Source organism: Mus musculus, chromosome 8 (assembly GCF_000001635.26).
Source record: "Mus musculus strain C57BL/6J chromosome 8, GRCm38.p6 C57BL/6J".
Lineage (NCBI taxonomy): Eukaryota > Metazoa > Chordata > Mammalia > Rodentia > Muridae > Mus > Mus musculus.
In genome coordinates this window covers 19,584,368-19,596,630 of record NC_000074.6, presented here as the reverse complement: position 1 = coordinate 19,596,630, position 12,263 = coordinate 19,584,368, and the positions used below count along the sequence as shown (strand labels likewise).

At 43.0% G+C, this 12,263-nt stretch overlaps 1 long non-coding RNA gene across 2 annotated transcripts in view; it reads left to right on the top strand.

Moving 5' to 3' along the window:
- Nucleotides 1-12,263, top strand: part of Gm35998 — a 57,950-nt gene that overhangs the window by 42,303 nt on the left and 3,384 nt on the right. The window contains exon 7 of one of the 2 annotated variants that reach the window (XR_001778524.2): nucleotides 9,248-9,435. This is a non-coding gene — a long non-coding RNA (predicted gene, 35998). Of the gene's footprint in view, nucleotides 1-2,153; nucleotides 2,593-9,247; nucleotides 9,436-12,263 lie in introns of those variants that run through there. The other variant, XR_001778525.2, reaches the window with a different exon arrangement.

The window sequence follows — 12,263 nt, the reverse complement described above, 5'->3', positions numbered from 1 at the left end:
ATCTATCTATCTATCTATCTATCTATCTATAATCTATTTATCATTTACCTATTAGCTCTCTATCATCTATCATCTGTCTATCACCTATCATCTATCTATCTATAATCTATTTATCATTTACCTATTATTTCTCTATCATCTGTCTATCACCTATCATCTATCTATCTATCTATCTATCTATCATCTATTTATCATTTATCTATCACCCATCTATTATCTATCTATCTATCTATCAATCATCTATTTATCATTTACCTATTAGCTCTCTATCATCTATCATCTGTCTATCACCTATCATCTATCTATCTATCTATCTATCTATCTATCTACCTATCTATAATCTACCTGTATGAATATGTATATGCACATGTACACATGCATGTTCCCATGTGTTTAGGTATCCAGGCACATATGTATATGTGGAGGCTAGAGAGTGATGTCAGATGTCGTTCCTTGGTCATTTGTCCACTTTATCTTTTGAGACAGTCTCTCTCACTAGAACAGATGCCCAGGGCTACCTCTGTCTGCTTCCTCATCACTGGGATTATATGCATGTGTAGACACTCTCACTCAAGTCTTCATGCTTACACAGCTAACATTCACAACTGAGAAACCCCCTCAGTCCCTGAAAGTTGATCTTCCTCTTGAAAATTAAGAATGAATTGTTCAAATTAATATACTCTATTTGAACTTCAGTTCCATATATGTATAATGTTCACAGCAGTCTGGTGTCATTTGCCTTCCAGACTTACTCTGTAGGACTAAAGAGAAAACAGATGCACATCTCATAGCACAGGCCTGTGCAAGGGGGAAGCCATCATTGTTGCCCTGCTGTTGACTGTGAAATACTTTGGGCCTGATAAACAAGTAGCGTCTGGTTTCACTCACATGCCAGTTACATGCCCTTAGTTCAAGCAGAGGTAATATGGGGGTGAGGTTTATCTGTTGTCACATGTGATTTGTTCTTAAAGTGGAACAAGGGGAGTATGACTTCTTGTAGAGATGAGCCCCTCAGTGATGAATAAGGAGGGCCTTTCAATTGATCCATTCATTTTCTGTGAACAGATCCTGGAGCCACTGGCAGGCTGAACCATGGCTGCCCTGGGAACCTCAAACATCCCTCCCCCAGTTTATCCCCACCCCCACAAATTGTCAAAAAAGGCATCATGATAGATAGAGCTCCTGTGTGCCACTAGGTGAGTGTTTAAATCTTTTATAAGACAGTCAATGGCCTTTATAAACCTTCAGAAGAGAATTACACTGGAGCTGAAAGTCAATGGAAAGTTGATTCTGTCTAGCTGGTGCTGTTTCAAGCAGGAGGCTTGCTGGGTGCCTTCAGGATCAAACATACCAACTCCAGTGTGCCCTCAGGGCCTGAATTTATTCAAATGGAGAATATTGAGATGCCAATATCCTTTCTCAGGGCTGAGGCACACCACCTCAGCATCTGCAGGCTCCCAACACAGGTATACCTCGAATGGCAGTGCCTCGGACCACAGATAGTTATAAAGTATGTTTATCTTCCCAGGAATTGATGTCAGAAGATGATAAATGGCCATCGATCTGGCCAGCAACAGTAGGGCAAGGCACACCTAACCTACAATTACTCTCCTTTGCTAATGACCCCATTAGCCACTGGATCAAACAGTGGGTGTGATGATGCTACAGTTATTCCCTTGTCGATACCCCTTGGCCTGATCTATACTGTCCCAAATAAATAGTAAAGGCCCCTATTTGGAAGTAATGGAGTCTGTTATCACAGATGTGGGTAGCTCTGCATCAGAGAGAAGTGGGTGGACTTTGGTAAATACATTAAAGGGCACATTAAAGGGAGATAGTGGGTAGAAAGAGCACCCAGCTCTGGACTCCACTTTGGAACCTGGAGGACATAGGGTACAATGTCTCAGCAGTGGCCTGACAGAAATTCCTCGCCTGCCTAAAGGACTGTTTCTTGAGGTGTTACCTAGTGATGATCTTCATTATTTGGCTATACAGGATTGTTGTGGAGCTGAAATCCAACTGGAAATTGTATACACAAGTATAAGGGCTTGCAGATCAGCTCACTAATGGATGCCAGTCTCGGGATAAAAAACATTGTTTTGTTTTGTTTTTTCCCCTGCCCTCTCTCTCTCTCCACCCTCTCTGTTCCAAAGACATATGGACTGGATCAAGCAATGAAAATGACCCCAGGTTGCAGCAGCCAGCATCTGGGTTCTTCTCAGCCATCTTCAGATAAACAAGCTGCTATCCCTACTTCACAGACAAGGAACTCAGGGACTCTCAAGAAAGAAGTCAGAGGCTGTGATTACTGCAGGCCTACTTGTCATGATCAGTCTCTAAGGGCTCATGGATAAGAAACACTGATTAAGACCCCAAGGTCAGACTTGCGGCACATCTTAGCAGGTGGTTCTCCTGAGGTCAAGCATTTCCTCCTTTCCTGCTACAGTTTCCCTCACTAAGGAGCCCTTTTGGCATGCTCAAGGTCAAAGTGCCCTTTGCATTTCTCTAAACTCTGCCTTGTTTTGCAGAGGTTGTGATAGGCTCAGAGATTTTGATGTGGTGAAAAGGGAGAACTAAAATATTGAAATGAAACTGGTCATGTTTTAATGGGCTGTTTGCTCTATCATATTGTACTTGTTACCACCACCACCACCACCACCACCACCACCACCACCAACAACAACAACAACAACAACAACACCAACAACAACAACACCACCACCATCATCACTATCATCACTAGCAGCAGCGCCATCACACAGAAGCCCCTCAGGTCTATAGAAAGTCAGCATTCCACACTAAGCTAGGGACTGTAAGAGGCAGGCAAAAGGTTCAGAATTATTTTCACTATCTGCAAGGGAAGCCTTGGTATCAGGCTCAGATGAAAGGCCAAATGGAGTGAAATTCCAACATCCCTGCCCCTCCTCCTTTCAGTTATCTTGGCCGGGGCTAGACAGTCAGGTGCGTTTGAACTTCAGTCAAGGAGTTCTATTTGAAAACCCTTCAGGGTACCAGAGAGACAGTCCTTTTTCCCATCATCGCTCTACTCCAGGCAAGCTCCAAAAAGAAGAGCAAATATCACTGGCCACGATGGAGGTATGGGAGAGAGAGCAGCAAGGTGGTAGGATTGTTAAAGATGAGGTCAGGCAGGAAGGGATGGCAAAGGAGATCTTCCCTATTGTCAAACAGAGACATAAATAAAGACTCTCTGTCAGCTAGAAATTCAGCTCTTAAACCCTGAAAAATGAGAAAAACCTCCATGGTCAGAAAGGGTGCATTGCCTGACATATAGATAGATCTGGGTTTGAGCCAAACGCAACTTGACAGTTTGCAAAGGAGTCGAGTATGAGAGGCACAGAGCTCAGCCTCAGTGTTTCCTACCTGGAAGATGGGCATAAGGCAATGACCCATGTGCTTAGGAGCAACGTTTCCATGGGATTGGCAAGCCAAGCATACATACACACATCTAGTCATTCATCAGACAAATAATGAGCTCCGATTACACACTGGCACTATGCTAGCCATCAAAGATTAGGCAGGAATGGAACAAGCTTGCTAACTGCCTTCACAGGATTTGAAACTCAGCAGTGGGAAGGATAGATGAAAGCACTCATAGGAAAGATAGAAGTGGCCTGGTGTGGCCATGAGACCAGGGAAGGACATGAGGGTTCAGATGACAGGGTCTGAGAGTCTGGAGAAGCAAACAGCATAGTAAGGGCAATGAGTACATTCAGGTGATTTAAGCAAATCAAGAATTACAGTAAGAGAAGTAACAACCAAGTTTTTGATGTTCGAAAAAAGCATTTACATAAATAGAAAGGAGGGTTAGATGGGAGGCCCTGAGTCAGAACTGAAGGTATTGATGTGAATTCGTGTGTTTAAACTGTAAGCTTTGGAAGTGGATATAAAACAGTGGGCATCAGCCAGGATTTATTCTTTCTCTCAGGGGAATCCTGGTAAAGTTTGAAAATATTTGAGTTTATAACAACTGGAAATAGGTGGGAACTGCTACTAGAATGTGGAGGTTATAGACAAAGCATGGTGATAACTATCCTGCCATGCAAAGGAAAAGCCCACAGCAAAGAATTATTCACTTTAAAATATCACTAGCTGAGGCAAAGCATCCAGATCACACAGAAGCATATGTGTTTGTACAGGTAAATGGATGGATGATGGATGCTATATGAATGGGTAATAATAGATGATGTCACAACTGATAGATCTTATATATATATATATATATATATATATATATATATATATATATATATACATATGTACATATACATATATATATATATGAGAGAGAGAGACAGAAACAGAAAGACAGAGACACAGAGAGAACATATTCTGTTCATATACCATATATGTATATATATGCACACATATATATATACATAATAATGATAGATAAAGATAGATAGATAGATAGATAGATAGATAGATAGATAGATAGATAGATAGATAGACAGAGTCCTGATTTCTTTTCCTATTGCTGGAATAAAATGCCTCGTCAAGAGCAACATAGAAAGAACAGGATGATTTCAGATCACAGTTTCAGGTCACTGCCTGTCCTAGGAAGTAGCATCACCATCATAATCAGGGATAGAGCAATAAATGCACTCCATGCTGGTACTCACTTCCAGCCATTGAAGTTCAAGATTCCCCTGCCTAGGGGATAGTGGGAGGTGTCCCACCTTGATCAAAACACTCATAAGCGAGCTTGGAAGCCTGGATCTAAATTTGGTCTAGTTAATAATTAATACTAGCTCTCACAGATGAACTGGTGGCAGGGCTGGTGATAGAGAACACATAAAGGAACAATGAGAAAAGCATTTTTAAAATTAAGAATCTGGATGATTATGTTATGCGTTAATACAGGTCTTAAAACCTTTGTGAAATTTAGAATGGAAAGCATATAAGAAAACATGTTATATTTATTAACTCCGTTGTGTATGTTGAAATACTATATGCACGCAGCATAATGCTCCTGTAATAAGTCCACATCCCATTCAACATGCTCAAGTCCAGGACAGACGTGAAAGAGCTAGACACATATTTCAAAGTTATCTTAGACTCATTGAATTGTGGGTATTGTTGTCATTCAGTTTCATTTGAGATGAGGTTTTCATATGTAGCCCTGGTTGGCATGGAACTCACATGTAGACTAATCATGAACTCACGAAAACGTGCATGCCTCTGCCTTTGCCTTACAAGCACTGGGAGCAGATGTGTGCACAACCACATGCGGTAGCCATTTCTCCCCTCCCCCCATTGTTCTAAATGAGAGAGAGACAGAGACAGAGAAATAGAACACATTCTATTCATATAGCCATCATTTTTGTTTATTTGTTTTTGTGCTTGTTTGGTACGCATGCATGTATTTGAGCATGTATATATACCAATACATGCACGTGGTACTCAGAGGATAGCTTGTAGGAGCCAGTTACTCACATGATGTGAGTACTTCTGTGGCAAGGCAGGCACTTTTTCTCACTGAGCTATCTCCCTGGCCTTGTAGACAGACTATCATAAACTAATTTATCATCACAAAATAACATTGTATCAAAATATTTTTTAAAAAAGATAATACTGTTGAATTGAAAGGTCATTACACCTCCAGTGAAAACCGGCACTCAATTAGACAATCAGGAAGCTGCTTGCCAATTGCCCAGTGTCTTCCCTGGCTGAGATGGTCTGAGAACTGACCCACAAGCAATCTGGGCTTAGCTGTGCTCCTAGACCTTCTTCACCTGCATGATACAGCGAACGCTATTCTGCAGAACACCTGAAAGACTTACATGAGACATGAAATGTAAGCACATGTTGATTTTAATATTTAATAAAGTCCAAAAAGTGGGTTTGCTACCCACTCAATGGTTTAGATTCCCAAATGTAAGACACAGCTTTATACAGCTCAGCAGCTGGGCTACTGCCTAACCTCCACGTGGCTTATCCTAAATTATTACTTACTAATTCTATGCTATATCTTGGCTACTGCCCAACTGGGCTACGCTCCGGGCTGCACTCTCCTGGCCCCTTCACATGGAGGCCATGCCTTTTTGCCCTGCACTCCTCTCAGGCATGGTGTAGCTACTCTCCTCTACACTCTCTCTGCATGACAGATCCCTTCTTCCTTCCCTCCAGGTCACAAGTCTGGGAATCCTAAAGTCCTCCCTGTCTGTCCTGCCCAGGTATTGGTTGTTGGCATCCTTATTTACCAATCAGAACCAACTGGGGCCAGGTTCCCTTGCTGTCTTACTCTCTCATACAAACTGTCCGACTCTCGTGTGCAAACAATTTTGGGGACCCAAATTAACATTAGAATATAAGCATTGGGCCAAACCCACTACAGACTTGCTTTGTAACCTGTGAAGTGCTTGTCTGTGTGAAATGATACATGTACACAGAGGAGTACTCAACCTGACTATAAGAACTCATAACTCTGTCGTTGGCATTAGCCCTTTACCACCTTTAACCCACTCAATTCCCCCATTAAACAACACCATTATCAGGAAAGCACGATCATTTACAGGCCAGGAAAGTAAAGGAGCTTTGATCTAAAACTCACTCCAAAAATGGATACTTCTGGCAGAATAGATAGCATCATCTCCCCCGTCGCCATCGTGTCTTCCTGCCTCGCCTCCTGAAAGCTCTGTTCTCCTAGCAGTAAGACACCTTTCAGGCAGAATGGCCAATACACCTTTAACCAAGCATACAAACTTCAGAAGGTCTCCAGGCTCTGTGCAAGCTCAGCTGTCTCACAAAGCCTGGCTCCCAGCAGGAAGGCAGCCACTGAGCAGTTCTCATGCCATCCATATACTCTGCTTAGGCTCCTGTAATGCCCTGGAACACATGCTCCTCCACTTCAAGGTTACCCTTGTCAGACATGACAAAGCCACAGTTAGCCAAAGGGAAACACTGAGTTAAGCAAGAGGCTAACACAGGGAGGGCTCCTCCAAGCATGGCACGCCCTCTTTAATGACTCCCTGGGCCATGGGAATATGTCAAATTGTGACCAAGAGGGACAACTGGTGATCAGGGTGAATGGTTCCTGCTGCCAGGACTAGTCAGCCAGTATGCTGTTCCCAGAAAGTCGCTGATGAAGAAGTTGCCATATTTATTTGCTTAAAAGGGGTTTGGGCTTCTTTATTGAAATTAAAACAAATTCAAAATCTTCAGAGACTATGCATAAAGCAAAAAGGTCAACAGGTTCTAACCGTTAAGATCTTTAATTCCACCCATAAATGAGATCGTAGCTGTGACTTCTGCAATTATGGAAAGAGCAGGGAAATCGGAGCATGAAGGTCTGAAGTGAAGAGTTCCACTCAGTAGTCTGGCTGCCTGTGTAAGCATCTGAGCCTGTGTCCTATAGGCTCTTTCTGTTGAAAGTGAGGCAAGATGTAACCATGTTCTTGGGCAGTGTCTCATGGATGCTATGTGCTCTAGCTGAGGCTTTGTATCCTAAACCCTCAGCTGCCAGACTCCAACATTCCTCAGAGTGAAATCATTCCCACACCAGTGTTGCGGCCATTAAAGCAAGTGCTTCCAGGAAGTGGGGAGGTCTCTCGATCAGGTGGTCATGGTTTTGGAGGTCCCTGTTAAGGCAAATTTAAAGCTGAGAAATGGTTTCCAGGACCTGGAGAGATAGCTCAGCAGTTACACGACAAGCACTGCAAGAACTATCCCAGACTTCAGTTCCAGAGGATCTATCGCCCCCTTCTGGCCTTTGAGGGCACTGCATGCAGGTAGCAGACATACCTATGCAGGCTAACTCTCATAGACATAAAATAAAAACAAGTAAATCATTTTTTAAAAAGAAAAGAAAGGAAAAAAAAAGGAAAAAAGAAAACCGATTTTGGATGTCACTCTGGTGGGATTCTAACACTTACATTTGTATAAGTACCATTGCTATTTGCCTTTCCAATAAATGTCTATATGTCCAAGTCCTAGGCAGGTCCTGCACGTGTACTTGCAAAACAAAAGCTAACTAGTACTGTGATAATTAGTCAGCTGGCATTGACTGAAGCTCTTAATGAAATGAAGCATGAACTGTTTGAGAAAGCAATTGAAAGCCATCATACACACCATGAATCATCTCTCAAAGGCACATTTATTAAATCAGAATTCATAACTTTGATATTTTATCTAACAGATTTGGTACTCTTTTGAGATTCTATTGGTGGGTTAAAAAAGGGGGGGCAGGTGGTTCCAGAGTTAGATTGAAGGGGGTGTGGGAACCTGGCAGACACCAGTTAAACAGACCAGGCAGAAAAATGATGTTCCCCCGATGTCTGTAGTGTTGTATTATGGTCTTGAGATAGAATTCAAAGACTTCTCTGTATATGGATGAGCAATGAAGCAGGGTGAGACAAGGATGCTTTGGGGATCTGCCTGAGATTGGACAAATGGGGTGACTCAAGAGTCTGATCAGTGATGGATTAGGGAGTTTGAAAAATGTCTTCATTTGGAGAAACATCAGTCAAGCTAGAGTCAGGATGATACAGGCCCCTGTTTTGACTTGCTCAGGGTTCCAGGGAGTTGGGGAATCAGACCCCCTTCTTAGTTCTGAGCTCCTCAAGGACACCTGCTCCTTTCAGACGGAGCAAATATATATCACATCAATGTCACATCCAACAGCTATTGTCCCAGGCTTCTCTTTGGGTGATCAAATGAAAGTGGATTGAACAGCCTGTGAAGATGTTTGGCTCTTTTGACTGCTGGCAGCAGTAAATTGGCTGATCAAGGTGACATTGTCCCCCACAGCTCAAAAGGGCAATACTTCTTAGAGCCTCATATTCATAAAAGCAGACCTGGAATCCTTGTAGATGTCCCCCTTGTGCCGAAAGTAAAAAGGACTTTCCCTTTTAACTGCTCTGACACAATGCAGCCTTTCTGCAGCCTTTTAAGCCCATCCCTCTTCTGACCTGAACATGGTCCAGCTGTTAATTTAGCTCACCCTTCACACAGAACAACACCTATTCAAATGATGTCTTTCCTCCCATTATAATCAAACCCAGACCCTGGAGCTGTGTGTTCATCACAAGAGTGAAGCTGGGCATGGACACATTTGAAAGAAAAGCAACCACCCTAGCAGGTGATGATATGCCTTTCCTTTTTTACCTATAATAATTAAAAGATAGCCAATGCCAAGGCCAAATGAAAGTCAGGAAAAAGTTACATGATGTGAATAAAAATTGCCAATGAATGCAATGGATACATGCTTTCAAACTCTCTTTTCAAACAGGCTATAAAACTGGATATTCTCCAGATGCCCAGGCATTTACCAACATCAGCTCCTGACACGACAGTGGAAGAGGGCAGAGGAGAGGCCGCTCGCATCATAGCATCATCTCTCAAGCTTGTATTAACAAATGTGTCTTGTTACCACCCAATGGCGTGGCCCTCCCAACTGCTTCCAATCTGGTAGTCTGGGTGAGCATGACTCAACAACCTGCATTTCTCAGAAGATCTTAAGGAACACTGATCATGGATGGAATTTGCTGGTCCACAGACTAAGAACCCCTTCTTGATACACAGAAAGTCCTATTGGCAAACCCACACTATTTATACAAGGCAGTATGGTCATATGAAATTCATAGATCTTCTGACATGGTACTAGTGCCACTGAGCAGTTCAATGTACCTCTTAGTTTGCTTTTATGTTTAGTAAACATCTTAGCCTTTTGGTTTAGAAATATCTACAGTATGACAGAGACTATATCAGTCAGGGAAAAATGTGTATGTATGTATGTATGCATATGTATATATATATACATATATATATACATATACATATGTATATATATGTATGTATATGTATATATGTGTATGTGAATATTTATGAATGACAGGGAGTTATTAAAATGGCTTACAGGCTACGGTCCAGCTAGTCCCACAGTGGCTGTCTACCAACAGAAGGTCCAATAATCTAGTAGTTGTTCAGTCTGTAAGGCTGGATGTCTCAGCCGGTCTTCAGTATACTTCTGAATCCTGAAGACATAGTCTCTAATGCCAGTGAAGAAATGGACTTGCTAGCAACAGCAAGGGCAAGCAGGTAAAGAGAGAGGCAGCATGCTTATTCTATGTCCTTCATATAGATGAACAGCAGAAGGTGGGGCCCAGATAAAAGGTGGATCTTCTCACCTCCAACATCCTGATCAGAAGTGGGTTGTCCTACTTCAAATGATTTATTTAAGAAAAAAAATGCTGCACAGATACACCCAGCCATTTGTGTTTTGTTTAAATCCAGATGTCAAGTTGACAACTAAGAATAGCAACTTCATGTCATGAGAATTGATGTGAGGGTTGATATGGAAATGGCACTCATATTCTTCAGATGCATCACAGCTGTAAGCCCCAGGCTGGGGTCAAAGAGGCTGAGACCCTTGCCTGGCTGTACAAACCTAAGCTGGAACTGAACCCGAGGTCTGAGGATACCTTGCTCAAGCCATTTGCCCTAACACTTCTCTGGGGAAAGTGAAATACCCTGCTGATTCTAGCAGAGTGGTTCCCTGTTTACCTTATGGATGGTCCCTCGATGGACCAGTGGTCTTCAGCCCTGGTTGGCTCCATTTTAGCATCCTCAGGGGAGTTAGCAAAGATAACAGTGTCAGGGCCTGCTTCAGAGATTTTGACCAATTGCTTATCCAATTTGTACTTGTTAGGGCAAGTACATATAATAGTTTTAAAGCTCCCTAGGTGATTCTTTGCTGAAACTGAGTTTGGACGGATACAAGGACCACAGGATTCTCAAAAGCAGGGTGTGTTGTAGGGAAACAATGTACTATTAAGTACTTCTTAGAAATGCAAGCCCTCTTTAGGAAGATCTCTTTTTGGGAGACCCGCTGGCTACCCTTTAGCCAGCCCACTAGGAGTCCAGAACCTTCTGATGGATGCCATTACAGAAGATTACTGGAGCTGAGGGATAGAGCCATGTATTGGAAGGCTGAGACAGACTGGAAACTAAAAGCAAAGTGTCTGAAGGGATAATGATACATTGCCCAGGAGATGCTGAGCCAGCAACTGCGGCAGGAGACAGTGTTTGTGGGAAATGGAGAAGAGCTAACTATGCTAGACCAGAATCTGGATGAAGGCAAAAGGCAGAAACGAGGCTGGAGATATTATTACCAGGGCCCTGGATGATAGGCACAGGAACTGGAGTGGCTGATATAGGGACAAGGCAAGAGGTGGAGGTGACACTGGAGAAGCTCCTAGAGATTCCTGAAGGGTAGACTCAAAAATGAGAGGTCATGGCTTAAGCAAACAAGTAGCGAAGAACAGTATGACTTCCTTGGAGAGCAAAGGCCACCACCAAAGGTAAAGTACTCAGGCAGCTATGATTCATGGAGCCTACCCTGGGGACAGAAAAACACGCCAATTCCAATTCTCTTGATGCTGGCTGTATGGCAACTCAGTAATCAGCCCCTGAGTGAGTGAGAGACAAGATCTCTGAACTTTACCTCCATCATCTCCAACATGAGTTCAGTTTCCCATAGCAAGGGTGTGATGAAGACCAGAGAACTAGAAAGCAACGACTGCAGCTAGCCCAGGGCCTGCACTGAGTACTGCGCTAGGATGAAGACTGCATTGAGGGTTTCACATGATAAATTACAGCCCCCAAAGCCACTGTCCACATGGGGCAGTAAAGAGGATGCAATCCCCCACTTAAGAACACTGACACGATTGCATACACTAGCAAGATTTTGCTGAAAGGACCCAGATATAGCTGTCTCTTGTGAGACTATGCCGGGGCCTAGCAAACACAGAAGTGGATGCTCAAAGTCAGATATTGGATGGATCACAGGGCCCCCAATGAAGGAGCTAGAGAAAGTAACCAAGGAGCTAAAGGGATCTGCAACCCTATAGGTGGAACAACTAACCAGTATCCCCCGGAGCTCATGTCTCTAGCTGCATATGTATTAGAAGATGGCCTAGTCGGCCATCAGTGGAAAGAGAGGCCCATTGGTCATGCAAACATTATATACCTCAGTACAGGGGAACGTAAGGGCCAAAAAGTGGGAGTGGGTGGGGAAACATGTGGGGGATTTTTGGGATAGCATTGGAAATGTAAATGAAATAAATACCTAAAAAAAAAAAAAAAAAAAAGAATGCCCTGCTCAAGTAACAAGGACCACAGAGCGCAGCCAATGAAGAACGTGCACAATGAAGGTAATTCTTTCTGCACTTGTTGGTTGGGTTCTAAAGCTGGTCCAAATCTGCTTTAATATAGGGTCTCTTTGAATTCATACTCACGGCCCTGAC